General features: G+C 38.4%; 1 protein-coding gene across 2 annotated transcripts in view; it reads left to right on the top strand.

The window, feature by feature from the left end:
* Positions 1-8953: 8953 nt before the first annotated feature.
* st3gal8 (ST3 beta-galactoside alpha-2,3-sialyltransferase 8) overlaps positions 8954-16794 on the top strand; it is a 29031-nt gene continuing 21190 nt past the window's right edge. Inside the window, exon 1 of one of the 2 annotated variants that reach the window (XM_037766085.1) lies at positions 8954-9101. The gene's annotated coding sequence lies outside the window, so the exon portion shown is untranslated. Of the gene's footprint in view, positions 9102-9190; positions 9213-16794 lie in introns of those variants that run through there. The other variant, XM_037766101.1, reaches the window with a different exon arrangement.

A 16794-nucleotide genomic window follows, 5' to 3' on the forward strand; every position in this document is an offset into this window, starting at 1 on the left:
GCTGGAAATCACGTTAATGACTAAACTGTAGAGATCAGAGGTTCCACCACAAACAGATCAAGATTTTTATGACTCTGGTAACAAAAGCAGATCACTTTTGTTTTTCTAAAGGTCTGGTCACGGGCGCCTGGCTAGCTCAGTTGGTAGAGCGGGCGCCCATGTAACAAGGCTCAGTCCTGACCGCGGCGGCCCGGGTTCGAATCCGGCCTGTGGCCCTTTCCACATCCACTCCCTCTCTCTCTCCCCCCTTTCCAAGACTCTATCCACTGTCCTGTCAATAAAAATGGAAAAATGCCCCCAAAAAAATAACTTTAAAAAAAAAAAAAAAAAAAAAGGTCTGGTCACACCAGAAAGTGTCGAAGCGAATTTAATTCGCATGTCTTCACTGAATATTTTTGTTTAGAAGCTTTGTGCACATAGACTGTATATGTAGATGGACGACGCATCTCCACTTCCTCCCACTGTACAAAAGTGAAGCCAAGATATCCCGGATACGGGAGCTGACATCTGGAGATTTTGACGTCATTTGGAGCCAGAGTCTGCACAGTAGTAATCGGGGGGTGGAGCCGCGGAATCAAGGTCCCGCCCACACACCTGCCCGAGCCGAGTATGGCCGCAGCTTGTTAGCGTGAACTACCTAGCTGCTACGTTAGCACCACGCTAGCTGTTTGGCTAGAAAGACACAACAACTAACCATAATATGTCTATAACCACATTTATGATCAAATTGACTCATGTTCCATTACACAGACTGGTGACGGTTATGGAAAGTTGCAGTTACATCTCCTCTCTTGTACAATTCTCGAGCCTCTGGCTGCGACTACTTCACTCAGAGAAGATGTCAATCACAGCTGTCAATCATGACGTCTCACCCCCTTTTTAGAGCATCAAATAACCTGTTAAAACCAAACTTGAACACTTGAACATACATCAGCGTGATAAAAACTACCTAAAATGACAGAAACCATCTTTGGGAAAATTGTATTTGACGTGTACTTTGACTTTTTAGTTTGGCCCATGTCCTATCCACTAACATGGAGGTGGTGGGATTTATGACCTATACTGCAGCCAGCCACCAGGGGGCGATCAGGATGTTTTGGCTTCACTTTTGGGGAGCTGCCATGTCGTCCATCTTTATATACAGTCTATGGTTGTGTGCTATGGTCAGCGCTCTGCAAGTGGTGTCACTGTCAATGAGGGCTGGCAGGTTGGGAGTGGGGAAACCAGTTATTTTAGATGGTTAAATAGCAGTTGGTGCAGTACAGGAGGACGGGTTTAATGATGCCTCAAGCAAGAGGTGGGGTTTGACTGAGAGAGAGGATGTTTCTGGTGTGGTGATCTGCCTGGTGTACAGGCAGAATGAAAATATTATCATGATTTTCCAGTATAGAAACATACATATCTCAGTGTGTTCTGTGTATAATCTATCTGATGTTTGTCACATTCAGCTGTATGATGATAAAAAACAAACCTCACCAAAGTGTTGAAACATTATTCCTAAATGTTTCATACCTCTGTTTTATAAAGAAGAAAATACATCATCACGTCATCATAACATTATGATAAATGTGAAGCTTTGCTAAGTGTTTCCTGTCCTGCATTAAGTCCATTAAAGCCTCTGCGACTGCTTCTCTGTCGCTTTGACTCTGAGCCAGCTAACAGTCTGCAGCGCTGAAAGGCATTCTGGGTAGGGGACTTTACTGCTTCGACAGCTGGAATATTCCTGCAGCAACCAGAAACTGGTGTCCAGTGAAAACCTTGCATCTCCAATGTTGGTGATTATTTTTACACCTTGCAATGAGCTAAGATTTAGCCTCCTCAAAAGTCTTTAAAGCTCTTCGGTGCTTAAACAAGGTGATTTTTGTTAGATCTTGAAAGGATTTGGAGATGCATGTTTTCCACTTGACAACAGCGGTCAGGTAGAGCGCAGTGTAATGTAAAAGTCGATTACAGCCTTATTTACAGACTTAAGTCACAGAAATGAATGTGGAGAAGAAATACAATTAGACATCTGTCAAGGTCACACGACTTAAAGGTGCAGTGTGTAGGATTTGGCGGCATCTAGCGGTGAGGTTGCAGATTGCAGCCAATTGAAACTTCTGCCGTGTGCCGAGTGTGTAGGAGAACTGCGGTGGCTGACGCAAAAATGTGAAAACAAAACCAAAGAAAACATACTTGATAATATATTCCATTTCTGCCAATAGATCCCCATAAATGCTACACACTGTTCCTTTAAAGGGCTTTATCAAATTTTTTGTGTTTCCTGTGTTGGTCATCTTGAAGCTGCTGGCTTCAAGATAAAACAAACATCTGAAACAACACAACATAAAAACAGACTAAAGCTATTTCCACATCAAGTCTAACACCAAGCAAGCAATTAAATATTAAACACGTCATTAAGATAACCCGTGCACAGCAGTGCTTCTCTCCTGGGTGCCAGCTGGTGCGCAATAAACCAAAAGAAATCACACACGCACGCCAGGATGCCATTAAATATGTTCCGTTTAATGACGTTATGAGATCAAAGGCGAGATAACAGCATGAGTTTGACTTTGTTTCTGTGCAACATTTATGCTCATGACTTAACGCACGCACCTCCCGAAGCCTGAACATCGCATTGTGCAGCCCTGCGCATGAAATGAGCAAGATTGGTTGATGCATCTTCTGAATGGGCTTATACATAACCACAACTTTGTCATAGCGACTGATTAAAAGCCCCTCATGGTCTACGTGGACCAGAATATACAAGTTAATTCAACCCAAATGCAGCGGTGAAATGTCCGAATGTATCAGAGTTACTGCTCTTGTCCTCTAGAATAACAGAAAGGTTATTGATGAAAATTGTTTTTTTATTTTGACGAAATTTCAGAAATTTGCTAAAAATATTCAATTTATTTTAGTTTTTGCTAGTTAGTTTAGAGCATAACTGGTGTCATGTTTACGGCTGACTTTAGCTCTCCAGTTTCAGCTGATGTCAACATTAAATGTCAGGACAAAAATAAACAGACGTGTCCCTTTAAACTGTCCTCCTGCAGTAGAGCTGAGCTCCTGTAGAGGGCGCTCTGTGTTTGACTCAGGCTCTGCTGCCGCCTGCTGTCTGCCTTCAGTACACGTTTATCTGTGACAAACAGGATGAAGCCACTTCAGGTTCTACTGTTAATGTATATATGGCCATATATCAGTTCATAAATACGACATATTCCTTCCATTCTGCATTTCACGATATCCATGTTGCTTATTGTTTATCTTTTGGGGTTTTATTTAAGTTTAATTTTTTCTATTGTCAACAAAAGAAAAACACTTTTAAGCAGTCGACTGTTAATTCGCGGATTTCAGAGCGTTTTTTAACATTACATTAACGTGGCCTCTGCTGTTTATTGTCTCAACTAAAGTGATGCTGCTTGAATGTGACGTAATTGTAATTGAGTGTAACGCCCCTTTATCTGTGATGTAAATGCCTTAAAACAATGCTGTAATTATCAACCATCTCTGCTACTAACTTGATCGACCTGATGATGTTATTACTCTGTTACAGTACTCACAAATACTCTGTTGCTATAGATCATTAATCGTATGTTACCGTTCAAGCTGAAAATAAACTCTGAGACTCACCTGCTTCTGTCACATCACATCTGTTTACGACTACACATGTGAAACAGTATGAAGTTATCAGACAAGTAAAAATATAACACAGTAATATATAATATAATACATAATAGTATAGTATAATACAGTACATTAACAAATAATATTGAGATTATTGATTCAAGTGAGAAATAAAGCATTTTACTTTTTCTTTAACCTCCATTCAGACTTTTTTTTTAAATTATACCTGTTTTATGTATTATAGTTGTTTTTTTTGTATTGCACATTTACTGGATATTGTGCACATTAATTTGTGATGTGTGACAGATTTATTTGTCTGTGTGGTTTGTGTTTATTGTTGTAACAATGTTAGTGCCCTGTGCTGCCCTCTTGGCCAGGTCACTCTTGAAAAAGAGATTTTAATCTCACTAAGACTTTTACCTGGTTTTTACAGGATGGAGGTCCAATTAATATAAGGAACAATTTATCCATATCTAATTTATCTCAGCTTTTATGTTATTTTTTTGCTATTGTTGTTATATTTTGAAATACATATGGTATATACTGTATGTGACATATGTTATATTGGTGAGAGACATATACTCACACATATATACTGTATATGTACTTAACACATACGGCCGTGGAACACAGACTGTGGTTAGAATATTATGTGAATGAAAGAAGATAAGATGTGGAGAGATACTGAATGTACACAGGAATCTGAACTGTTAATGACTGAAGGATAAGAGAGAGTTCACCCTGATCTGAACTTTCTCAGAAAGCTGAAAAAAACGTTCAGATTGTCGACATGTGAGACTCAAGGTAGAAGCTTCAGATATCTGCTTCCGGTGAAAGAGGAGATAACCCTTTTTTTAAAAATAGAATAGATAACAATTTTCTCAAGGGGAAATTGTAAGCCGGAGTTTATTATGTTAGAATATTTCTAGGTACTTGAAGTTGTCTGCAGTTTCAACAGGTTGACTATTGATTATGATGGGAAGGTCATGTTTATACACAGTGTGGAGGGTCACAGAAAACCCATATTTGTTGTGATCAGTTACCTGTGGAAAGCTCACTCTAAGCCAATGTGCATAAATTCATTTTCAGAAATTACCAATATTTACATTTTCATATAGGTTATTCTGTATTTTTCAATAACAGATGTAATTTTAACAATTTTTAATGACATAAGTGAACTTTTTCATGTAAAAGCCTTATCAGACACAAATTATTATTAAAAATGATCCAACCGAAGAGACAAGCCCAGTGGTGACAACTCTTTTCCAATGGCAGTAGCGAACAGCACTCACTCCAAAAGTCCCTATATCTAGAGAGAAAGTTGCCAAGTCGGCAAAACTGACAGTCCGTCCCTTCAGGCCTCCAAAGCCACTCTAATTATCATTACGAACATCAAATTAACGTAAACAGCGAGTGGGCTATTGTTAGTACTCACAGCTGTCAATCTAGCAGCTTGTGGAAGATTCCGGTGACGCGCAATGAGAGAGAGCACGAAGGTAGACAGGCAGGTAGCTCGTCCAATCATCACATTCGGGCTGAATGAAATGATTGGACGGGTTTATTACAGTCTTGTGACAGCCACAGATACCAGTTTTTTTCTTTTTTTTGGTCAGAGCATTTGATTTATTGATTATATATGAACAAAGAATGTCTCTAATATCTTTACCGACCCTACCTTTAATATTTTTATTGACATCTGTATATATTTCTTTCTCTATATTTTGTAGCTTATAGGTTTCATTTCTCAGTACTGTTAACATCATTTTATCTGTAAAACATTTTATTTAGTTATTTATGCATGTGAGATGTATTAATGTGGTTTAGGGTTGCAATAGAGCCCTGTTTGCTTATGTGTGTTTTCAGTGCTATTTTAAATTGATTGGTTCGTTGTTGTTTATTATGTTTTTATTGTCAGATCTGAACTGAAGTAAAAGCAGAAATACTATAGTATAATATTCCATTACAAGTAAAAGTCCTGAATTCAAAAAGTTACTTAGCACAGAAGTAGCCTACTATCAGCAAAATGTGCTTAAAGAATGAAAAGTAAAAGTACTCATTATGCAGAATGGCTCCTGTCACCGTTATGTTATTATAGAACATTATACTATTCTGGTTCTCGTCTCTCGTGCGTCTCTGTTATCTCTTCTGTTCCTGTCTCTGTGCGGTCTGACATTCTGCTGATGTCACTATCAGATCAACTCTGAGATGTCCTTTCCGTCTGCAGCCCATCCCAGAATGCACTGCAGCAACAGTGTGTTAGAGATAAAACTACATTACAGTCCACTTCTCTTTATTTCCTGCTAAAATTGATGGTAGCCTGTGTTGTATTTCCTCCCTCTCGCTGTTGGAGGAGCGTATGAGTCTGTCTCACTTCCTGTGTCATGTACTGTCAGATAAGGAAGACACGTGTCTCTGCTGGTCTCTGCGGTTTTTAACGTGTTCACATTTGTCGGGTAAATAACTCCACCCTGCACCTCACAGGAAACACCAACATGTGCGACAGATACAGGTGGAGAGGATGACGTCCACCGATCACTGATGTGATTCACTCACATAATCTTCTGTATTTAGGATTTTAAATATAAAGAAAGTTGATCTGCATGGATACATATTAAATTTTTACTTTCCTTTTAAAGTTTTAGCCTTTAATTTGACAGTTGACAATAAAGACAGACAGGAAATGTGTGATATTGTGTCAGAGCTCAGCAGCTATGGACTGTGATATTACGTTTTTGGGAAAGTTTACACTGCTGCAACCCCAGCCTTTCTCAAGACTGCGTTACTTACCAAACACGTAGTTCTCATCCTCAAAGGCTTTTCTAATGTTGATGGTGAACAGGTAATGTGAAATAAATCATGTTCCTCTGTGTCCTCCGGTGCCCCTAATGGCATCTGCAAGATTACACAGACCGGAGGAAAACAACCACTCAGAGCTGAACTGGAGCCTTGCCGTCTCTGAGCAGCTGTCAATCACTCTCAAACTCCGATCAAACGGTCAAACTAGGATTCAATATTAATCAATATTCTGTTACTGTAATTCCTATTTCTCACCTTAATGTTTTCAGAAACATCTTGTAGTGTACTGTTTAGCTGTAAAATGAGAAAGTTTGGGACCTGGCAGCCATGTTGAGATCTGTTGAGGAAAAACCAAGCACCGCCCACCAGCCAGAGCAAACGTTCTCATTTTACAGCTAAATAGTACATTACAAGATGCTTCTGAAAACATTTTAGGTGAGAAATAAGCATTATAGTAACAGAATATTATTTCATATTGATTGATCAGCGCTGCCTAGTTTGACTGTTTGATCAGTTTGCGAGTTAGCTCGTTCCAGATGAACTGCGCCTCGCCTGGAAAGTAGACGAGATCAGGCGGCAGCAACAAGGGGTGGTGACAAAAAGCTGCAGTCAAGTTGGACAGTTTCCAGCCGTTTCAGGCAGACTTCGTGGAATTTCACAGAGTCACAAAAAAAGTTACTTTCTGTTAGTTCTGATCTGTAGGCCGCTTGTAGTTTTCAGACCACGTTGGGATTTATCTATATTTGTTTGTAAATATATGTGGAAATGTGCATGTGTCTGGCATTGGATTATATCCTTTATTATTTTTATGTTCACCTCGTAAAGCACATTGTAATGAGCACTCGTTTTAATAAGTGTTATATATACATAACCTTCATTATTACAATAATTATTATTATCAACCATACAAGATATGTTTGTTAACAGATGAAACCTTCATTGCACAACACGAGATGAATACAATCTAGTGTTAAATATTACAATTACACAGAAAGTTGTGACTTTCTACAACACGTGGTGTTTGCTGTAAAAAAAAAAGAGCCAATCAGCTCTTTGATCAGGCGCGAGCCAGGCGTTTCCCATAATGCCCTGGGACTTGCAGTCGGTGGAGAGCAACTGCGGCGCCTGGCTCTAAAAACTGCGGCCGCCTCGATCTCGTGAGGTTATCGCTGCCCACGTGTGCATGATGTCAGAGCAAGTCGGCATCAAGTCGGACACAAATCTAACCGGCATGCATTGCGCGGGCGATCGCCGGTGATCAATTCTGCACAGGCCTGGCTCATCTCGAACGGGCTTAGTGATTGACAGCTGCCACCGTTGAATGAACAGCCAATAGGAACGCTCTCTCTCTCTGAAATGACCTGTGATTGGCCAAAGTCTCCCGTCACGGGTTAGATTTTTTAAAGCCTGAAAACAGAGCCATGAGGAGGTGTACAAGTCTAGTTTTCTCTCAGAACACTTGAATTACAATATGCTGAAAGATTATTATGGAATTTTTACCCAATGATGCCAAAAATATTCTGCCCACTGCCACTTTAAATCGACTGTTTGTAACTTTTTACACGTATAAATCTACCGGGTCGGTTTCCCATGCGCGCTCACATATGCACGCTCGCGTGTGGCTACGCTGTTCAGACTCCCTGTGGACACGTACCATCAGACTCCAACGCAAACCACACGGAAGCACCAAAACCGCAAAGTTATATCTAGTGAAGCCCATCTTGCAAAACAGTGTTGGCCGCGGTCGTAGTATGCGCTGGAGACCGTAGCTCTGGTCTCCAGGACCGGAGTCTCTGCTGTATGCTGCTCCTCTGCCTGCCTGCCTTCACTCACACACCGCGCTCGTTCTCGCTCCACCTCACGTGCATGCGCGCTCACTCCACACTGCAGAAGAGTTAGTTTAGCTCTGAGAATATCTAGTGAATGTACAGTGGACGTTTGTGCAGAAATAAATGCTGCAGCTCCTCCAGACCAACAGAGGTTTCCCGTGTCTTGAGAAGTGACGGGGCTCCGCAGCGAGAAACGTTATCGTCTCCGACCGGGTGTCGGTGTCTCCCTCCGGCTGCGGTCGGAGACGATAACGTTTCTCTTCCTGCTTCAGCCTCCTGAAGCAGGAAAAGCCAACACTAGGATCAGCAGTGATTCATGGAGAGACCTTCGTCTGGTCAGCTAACATTACTGCCAAGCAGGTGAAATATAGAGTGATATTGTGGTTTTAGCTGACGTGTGTCGCCTCACTGTTTTGAGCGATGCTCGTTCATGTCTATGTAGAGCGAGCACAAGCCCGACGCTGACTTTCGTTGACTTAACGGCCACAGGTGTCGCTGTTAACAAGCAATTTCTGATTCTTACAAACAGTCCCTTTAAAAGGTTTGACAAACCGAAAGAATTTTCATATTTATGATCAGATTTTTCTTCTTCCCTGTTTCTTCTTCTTCTTTTTTTTTTTTTTGAGGCTTTCACACAATGTTGCAAAACCCGCAACACATTTCCCAAAAAGCCACACACCAATAGAGAAACACTTCCTCTCCCCCCTGGTGCCCCCTCTTTCATCCCTCCTCCTCCTCCTCCTCCTCCTCTTCCTCCTCCTCTTCCTCCTCCTGGTGGGCGGGGCCTCTCAGCTCTGCATCATCATGATCCAACTCTGCAGCTTCACAAAGAGAAGAAGAAAAACCATCCGTCCGCTGCTTCTTCTGCATGTGAGTCACTCTCAGTTTCCTTCTGTTTGCAGCGGCTTTTGTTTCTGTTTTACCGGCTGGTTACCGGATCAGTGTGTGTGTGTCTGGACCCCGGTACACCTCCCTGTCTCTGTGAGTGTGAGTGTTAGACAGTGGGTTAAGTGGAAGCATGGTGGAAACTTCGGCTGGAAACTTTGGGAAAGTTTCCACCAAACTTGATGCAGTTTCCAGCTGACTGTGCTGCTGCTTGTTCTCCTGCTGCTCCTCTCTAGTTTGTAGCTGATAGTTGTGAGTTTGTGTGTAAAAAGAAAAGAAGGTGGAGACTGATAGGAAAGCAGAGAGAGGAGGTTTGACTGAGGGACAAACTGTCTTCAGCTGTTTCTACTTTCTCTAACAACTTATTCTTTACTCCTGTAGTGAGTTTGTCCTGTTTGGTTTCTGTGCTGACTTTAGTGTAAAGTGCTACAGTGTTTCTACAAAGTGAGATGTCTCCAGTGCCAGCACAGTCTGTACAGTCCTCCTCTAATCTGTTGTTCCTATAGAGGGGCTCTGGTATATCCTCTATATGCTGTAGGCGTCTCTCAGTTTACCGTTAGACAGGATGCTGCTGCTTGTTGCCTACGCAGCCTAGTTTAACCTCATCATATGTGACTCTTACAGTAATAAGTCAATTGTTTCCATAGTATTCATAATATTTAAATACATTTTTCCTTTATTTTATCAGGGGTGTTCACTGAGGCCAAAGCATTACAAAGTTAACATTTAAACAACACTTACATATGAGTCTATTTTAATTTATATTTGACTCTTAAAATCATTAGTCGGTCAGTCAATTGGTTCCATAGTATTCACAAAATATTTTATTTTATTTATCATTTATTTATTTATTTACAAAATGTTATTTTTCCTTTATTTTAGTAGGGGTTACTATTCACTGAGACTGAGATCTGCAGCATTACAAAGTTAAGATTTAAACAACACTTACATAGGAACACATACAAACATTGCAAATGTTTTTCTTCTCCAATATTTCATCCACTAGCTCTTTAAAAAAAATGTTTAAGACACCAGAGAAAATGGCTCTTCTCTAGATATATGGAGTTTATTATATATAGGGCTGACCTCAACCAAAGATTTAGTCGACTATTCAATTAGTTGATTTAATCGACTGATCTGTAAAACTGAGTTTCTCTACAAAGGATCACACAAAAGCACCACTTTAAATCTTGTGTTTACCAGAGAAGTGCTCATAAATGTCTTGGAAATAAGTCATTCAGCATGACTAATCAACTGAAGAAATCTTAGTCGACTAAGACCTAAATTCAACTAATCCACAGGTCTAAATTCATTCCATCTAAGCTACTGAAAGCAGTTTTACCCCATACAGTCCTATACTCTAAGAAAAAAATCCGTAGAAAAACGGATAATGTCCTGGCAGAAAATTTACGGACATTTTCTTCAACCCTAAAACGGAAATTTCTGTAGATTTACAGCACCTTAAAAACACCTAGATATATACACTCACCGGCCACTTTATTAGGTACAAGGTGTACCTAATAAAGTGGCCAGTGCTAGTACCGGGTGGTCTTCTGCTGCTGTAGCTCATCTGCTTCAAGGTTCGACGTGTTGTGCGTTCAGAGATGTTATTCTGCATACCTTGGTTGTAACGAGTGGTTATTTGAGTTACTGTTGCCTTTCTATCATCTCGAACCACTCTGCCCATTCTCCTCTGACCTCTGACATCAACAAGGCATTTTCGTCCACACAACCACCGCTCACTAGATATTTTCTCTTTTTCGGACCATTCTCTGTAAACCCTAGAGATGGTTGTGCGTGAAAGACCCAGTAGATCAGCAGTTTTTTAAATACTCAGCCCAGCCTGTCTGGCACCAACAACCATGCCACGTTCAAAGTCACTTAAATCCCCTTTCTTCCCCATTCCGATGCTCGGTTTGAACTTCAGCAAGTCGTCTTCACCACCTCTAGATGCCTAAATGCATTGAGTTGCTGCCATGTGATTGGCTGATTAGATATTTGTGTTAACAAGCAATTAAACAGGTGTGCCTAATAAAGTGGCCGGTGAGTGTATATCTGGGTGTTTTTAAGGTGACACAATCCTGGTAGGGTTGTAATTTGAGAAGTTAAATTGAAAGCGGCATCATGTTTCTGCTGTATATAGAGAGGCAGGACTTATTCCTATAAAGAAAGCCAATTTTGGGTTTAAGCTTGTTGGCCAAATGTGTAACATGTGTCCAGAAGGACAAATCATAATCTAACTAGATAACCTAAATGCTTGTATTCCTGGATACGTTCAATCGCAACATTAATTAAAGTAAACAAATGTGCTTCCGTGGGGTCAATGTTGTGATTGGAGAGAATCATAAACTTAGTTTTACTGGCATTTAGATAAGATAAGATAAGATATTCCTTTATTAGTCCCACAGTGGGGACATTTGCAATATAAGGACCAATATAAGACTTGTCAGTGTCCTTTGCATGGTATCAAAAGCATCCTGTAAAAAGCTTGTCTGCTAGTAAAGAACTGTGTCATCAGCGTAAACATTAGTATTGTATTTTCCTGCCAATATGGTTGATATAAGTATCAATATATATATAATAAAGAGCAGCAAATATACACCTGTGGTACCCCCTTACTTATTAGCAGAGTGTGTTAGACCTACCCGGCTTTACAGGAACAGCGTTGTTCCTTAATTTCGTTGTTTTCTGTCTCGATCACCAGGTGATGGTGGTTCACTTTTACACTGTGATCTGTCTGCTTCTATCTTTATCTTTTAAACCTGTTTTTGCTGCTGAATCAGTTTGACATCCTGATATATCCTTCAAACGCATATTGTCGACCCTTCTGTCTGCTTCTCATTGAAATTACTTTTTTGTTCTTCCATAAATTAGATAATATGTATGCAGGGAGTGCAGTTAGTGACAGTGTGGGTTCCATGGTAGCTCCGACAGCTTGCAATTGCAATGCTATCCCTGCTATAGTATTCATATAGAAACAAATACAGCGTGTCTGTGGATCATAGCTGGCCTGTTTTGATCTTAATATACCACACTATAATCTCATATAGACTATATTTCTGTAATATTATCACAGTGTTTTTAGAACCACAGATAGTACTCCTTTTATATTTCTACAGTGTGTTTGTTGTTGACAGTAGTCTATTTTAGTTTCAGACTTTACTGTACTCTATGTTACTCATGTGATGTTTCTTAACTAAAGAATGTAGTTATCTTGATGATATACTTAATTATTAACATCTCTTACAGTTTCATCTTGTAATCTAATATTTAAGTAAGGTGTGTGTGGAACATAATTTGTCAATTTTTTTTTTTTAACAATGTCTTTATTGGTTTTTTTTGTTATACAAACATCAGCATTGTTAAGCAATTTATCCAATACAGGATTTACTTTAACAAACATAACATCCCCCACACACCCACCCGTTCTCTCTTAACCTTTCCCTTTCTTAGAGGCCCAAAATCAATACACATCTTCACAGTATCAATCAGACAATTAAACAGTTAAATGGCACCTCTAACAAAATGAAGATACACATAAACAGAAAATAAATATATAGAAAATAAATAATAAATAAAATAAAAACATTTTCAAAAACAAGAATCCATTCCCTTCTTAGGGTCTACCACTATTGTGAATTTTTACATATCCTATCTTAATTAATTTGTCCATTTTAACCATATATTCTGTACTTCACTGTATTGTTATCTCAGATAGTATTTCTAAAACATTCTAATATGTCAGAGGTGCTCTGTTGTGTGTGTGACCTTAATGTACTTCAGTTTAGTATTTGATATTCGTACAGTGTTTGTATATAGAACCACATTTAGTCTGTGTTGTGTGGTCTGTTTAGACTCGACTGTATTATTATCCCCCATAAAATCCCTATAATATTCCTCTTTCAGAAGCCTGTAGTTATCTTGTTGAAGGACTCCTTCATTATAACATGCATGTCTCCTGAGATACTGTGCGTTGTACTGATTTTATTGCACACTATCAGTAGTTTATCTCCTACACTCTTCCTTAGAAACACTTAGATAAGATCAAACTATTGATCCTCAGGAGGTAATTTAGTGTTGCAGCAGCACAAGAAACCGAGCTGTTGCTGTAAATACTTACACACATTTCTAGAATGTATCTTCACTATTTATTCTTCTGTCTGTTGTACTCAGAGCTCTCTGCTGATAATAACTTATCATATGATATTAGTTGGTCAGCCAGCTGTTTCTGTAGTATTTCTATCATATTTAAATTATGTGTCCGTGAAGCACATTTGGTCTACTTTGCACATACTCACTTTCCTGTATTCTACTATGTTATCATCATCATCTTATAGTATTCCTATAATATTCTTATGATCTTAGTTATCTAGTATTATCTTTTTGTACTTCATTGTATATTTTACAGCTTTGCTGTGCTCTTTAGCTGCTCTGTTTTGATTTGATTTTACTTTTTTGTAATTTAATCTCCTACACTTTTCCTACAAAAACATGAAAAAATGTATTGATTCACAGTTAAAATCAAACTTTATTGATCCCAAGGAGGGTGCGATTTAGCATTACAGCCGCACAACAAACAGAGCAGAGAGGTAATACATATTTACAGTATTTCTACAATATTCAGATGATTTTTCTCAATGTGTCTGGGGCACTCAGTTTGAACTTAATATACTTCCCTGTTGTCTCCTGTAGTATTTCTATAATATAGTATTATAATATAGTTTTTCTATAATATAATGTAGTATTTCTATAATATTCTAAAATACTGAAATACTATAATTTTATCTCCTTTTTTTATTATTATTATTTTTTTTTTAGGGCTTTTATTGCCTTTATGAGTGCAGCTGGAGAATGACAGGAACATATTATTAAATATAATCACATACTGTAGTACTCCAGTAATATTTCCAGTTTGTCTGTGGGGTCTATTTTGTTTTTACTGCACTCTACTGTGTATAATATTTCTATTTGTTGTATCTTATATATAATATTCCTATAATATTAATTTGATGGTAGCCTGTAGTTATTTTACTGTAGGTCTTCTTCATGATGCAGTATCTCCTACAGTTTTCCAATACAGTATAACTTTAATACAGCAGTTGTTGTCTGCGTTGGTTTTATAGTACTTTGCTGTAATTTAATCTCTGTTGTACAGCGAGCCGGTCATTGTTGTGAAAGAATCCCCGACAGGGAGGCGTCTCTCATCGCCCTGAAAGGGATTCTTTCACAACAACGACCTGCTAACTGTATATTATCCCGCGTATTAAATGGCTATTTAATGAAGAGTTATATATTTTGAGACAAAAACTGTCCACCGGAGCCTGACATTAGAGCTACGCCCATAGCAACAATCTGTTATACAGAAATTACAGACCGCAGAACGTCGTGATTGACCAATCAGAATCGAGTATTCAGCAAAGCCGTAATAAGAAGCCATAGTTAGCTGGTAGTCTGTAGTTATATTACAGTTTGTCTGTGCGGATCAGCTGCTCTTTGCCAACCTGATGGTACTTGTCTGAATTCTACAATATTAGTTGGTCAGTCAGTTGTTTTAATTAATAATTAATTAATATTTAAATACAACAGTAACAATATACGCACCATTTGTACTGCAAAATTCCTCAACAACATTTTTCTGTATATTTTATACAGAGCTGTCCATCTATATCGATATCTATATCGATATAGATATGTGTATATATACTGTATATCCTTTATTTAACCAGGTAAAAAACTAATTTAGATTAAAATCTCTTTTCCAAGAGTGACCTGGCCACGAGGGCAGCACAGACATTGTTACAACAACAAAAACAAACAATACAAGCAGACACAACTATCACACACCACAAGTGAACGAGCATGACATCCAGTTTGAACACAACAAAAAAAACGCTATATTGCATAAACAGGTCAATCTCAAAATGATTCAGTGAGAAATTCAAGAACAATCACATCGACCGTTAGTGCCACTTTCTCGATCCTTTAGAAAGGACTTAAATTCCCCCGTACAGTAGTAATCAGCTCTGACATTTTCAGGTCATTCTGTACATTATTCCAGGATTTCTGGATGTATTATTGTTGGCAGTGTTTTGAATTAATGATTAGGACTGATTGCTGGCAGTATTGGATGTTTTCTGTTTTTGCATCAATGTGGTGAAGTATTTTGATTTGTCACTCAGGTATTTGGTTTTGCGGGATTAACCAAAAACAGACATTCCTTTTATCTATGAACACTTCCTCAATTGACTTCCAGAAAATGTAGTATTTCATGATATATGTTGATATCGTAATGTAAAATGACATATGTATTTTTATGCATGTTGTCTGCTGCTACCTGTAATATTCTTATAGGGTTTATAAGCCTGCAGCTAATGATTATTTTCATTGTCGATCAATCCGTCGATTATTTTCTCGATTAATCAATTAGTTGTCTATTAAATGTCAGAAAATTGTGAAAAATGTCGATGAGTGTTTCCCAAAGGCCAAGATGACGTCCTCAAATGTCTTGTTTTGTTCACAATTCAAAGATATTCAGTTCACTGTCATAGAGGAGTAAAGAAACCAGAAAATTAAAAGAAACTGGATCAGAGATTTTTGACTTTTTTGTTTCATAAAAAATGGCTCAAACCGATTAATAATTGACAACTAATCGTTACAGCTCTAGTTTATATAGAATCACACATAGCTCCTATAATATTTCTATAGTGGTTCTCAGTTGGGTCTGACTTTACTGTACTCCACTGTATTATTATCTCGTAGTACTAGTATAATATTTGTTAGAGGGTGTAGTTATCTTACTGTAAACCTCCTACTGTCTCTCTGTTGTAGAGCCGCAACTAACTATTATCTTCATTATTGATTAATCTGACGATTCTTTTTGTGACTATTTACTTTGTCTATAAAATATAAGAAATAGGGAAATGTCCGTCGCAGTCCAAGGTGACGTCTTCAAATGTCTTGTCTTGTCTGGCCAACAAACCCAAAGATTCATTCAACAATGATATCAAAATGAGCAGACTCACACTGGTGAAGCTGAAATCAGAAATTTTACAAAAAAAAAGATTAATCGATTATGCTATTTAAAAAAGTTGACAATTTGTTGTTGATCCAAGGTGCTTAAGCAATTAATCATTGTAGCTCTAGTCTGTAACTACTGTAGACAACTTAGTTGGTATATTTTGACTTTATTATATTTGACTATATCATAATACTCCTGTAATGGTTGGTCTCTGTAACATTTAACCTTATTATACTTCACTGTAATCTTCCATAGTACTCCTGTAGTATTTTTGTAGTATTCTTATTTATCTCTGTTTGGTCTGTTAACCCTTATTGACCCTATTTTCTTCTTCTGTAGTTTTCTTGTAGTATTTCTAACAGACATGATGCTCTTTGGTCCTCTAGAACGAACGTAGTGACTTCAATATGTATTGTATGGTAATTTCTGTCTCTGATGTTGCCATAAAGGGTATTCATGTAGACATGTTAAACGTGTTTCTGGTCCACAGTGATGAATTTAGACTGTATATATGTTGTGTCTCTGTGTGTGTTAATAGTAGTCCTGTAGTGCTTGATGTGATGCGTGACTCTGTGTTTATGATACTTAAGTTGATGTGACAACTGAAACTAGATACATGACATAATTATAGATAGAGACACGGGGCTGTGTGGGCTGTGA

The sequence above is a fragment of the Sebastes umbrosus genome, chromosome 1 (genome assembly GCF_015220745.1).
Source record: "Sebastes umbrosus isolate fSebUmb1 chromosome 1, fSebUmb1.pri, whole genome shotgun sequence".
In the NCBI taxonomy this organism is placed as follows: domain Eukaryota; kingdom Metazoa; phylum Chordata; class Actinopteri; order Perciformes; family Sebastidae; genus Sebastes; species Sebastes umbrosus.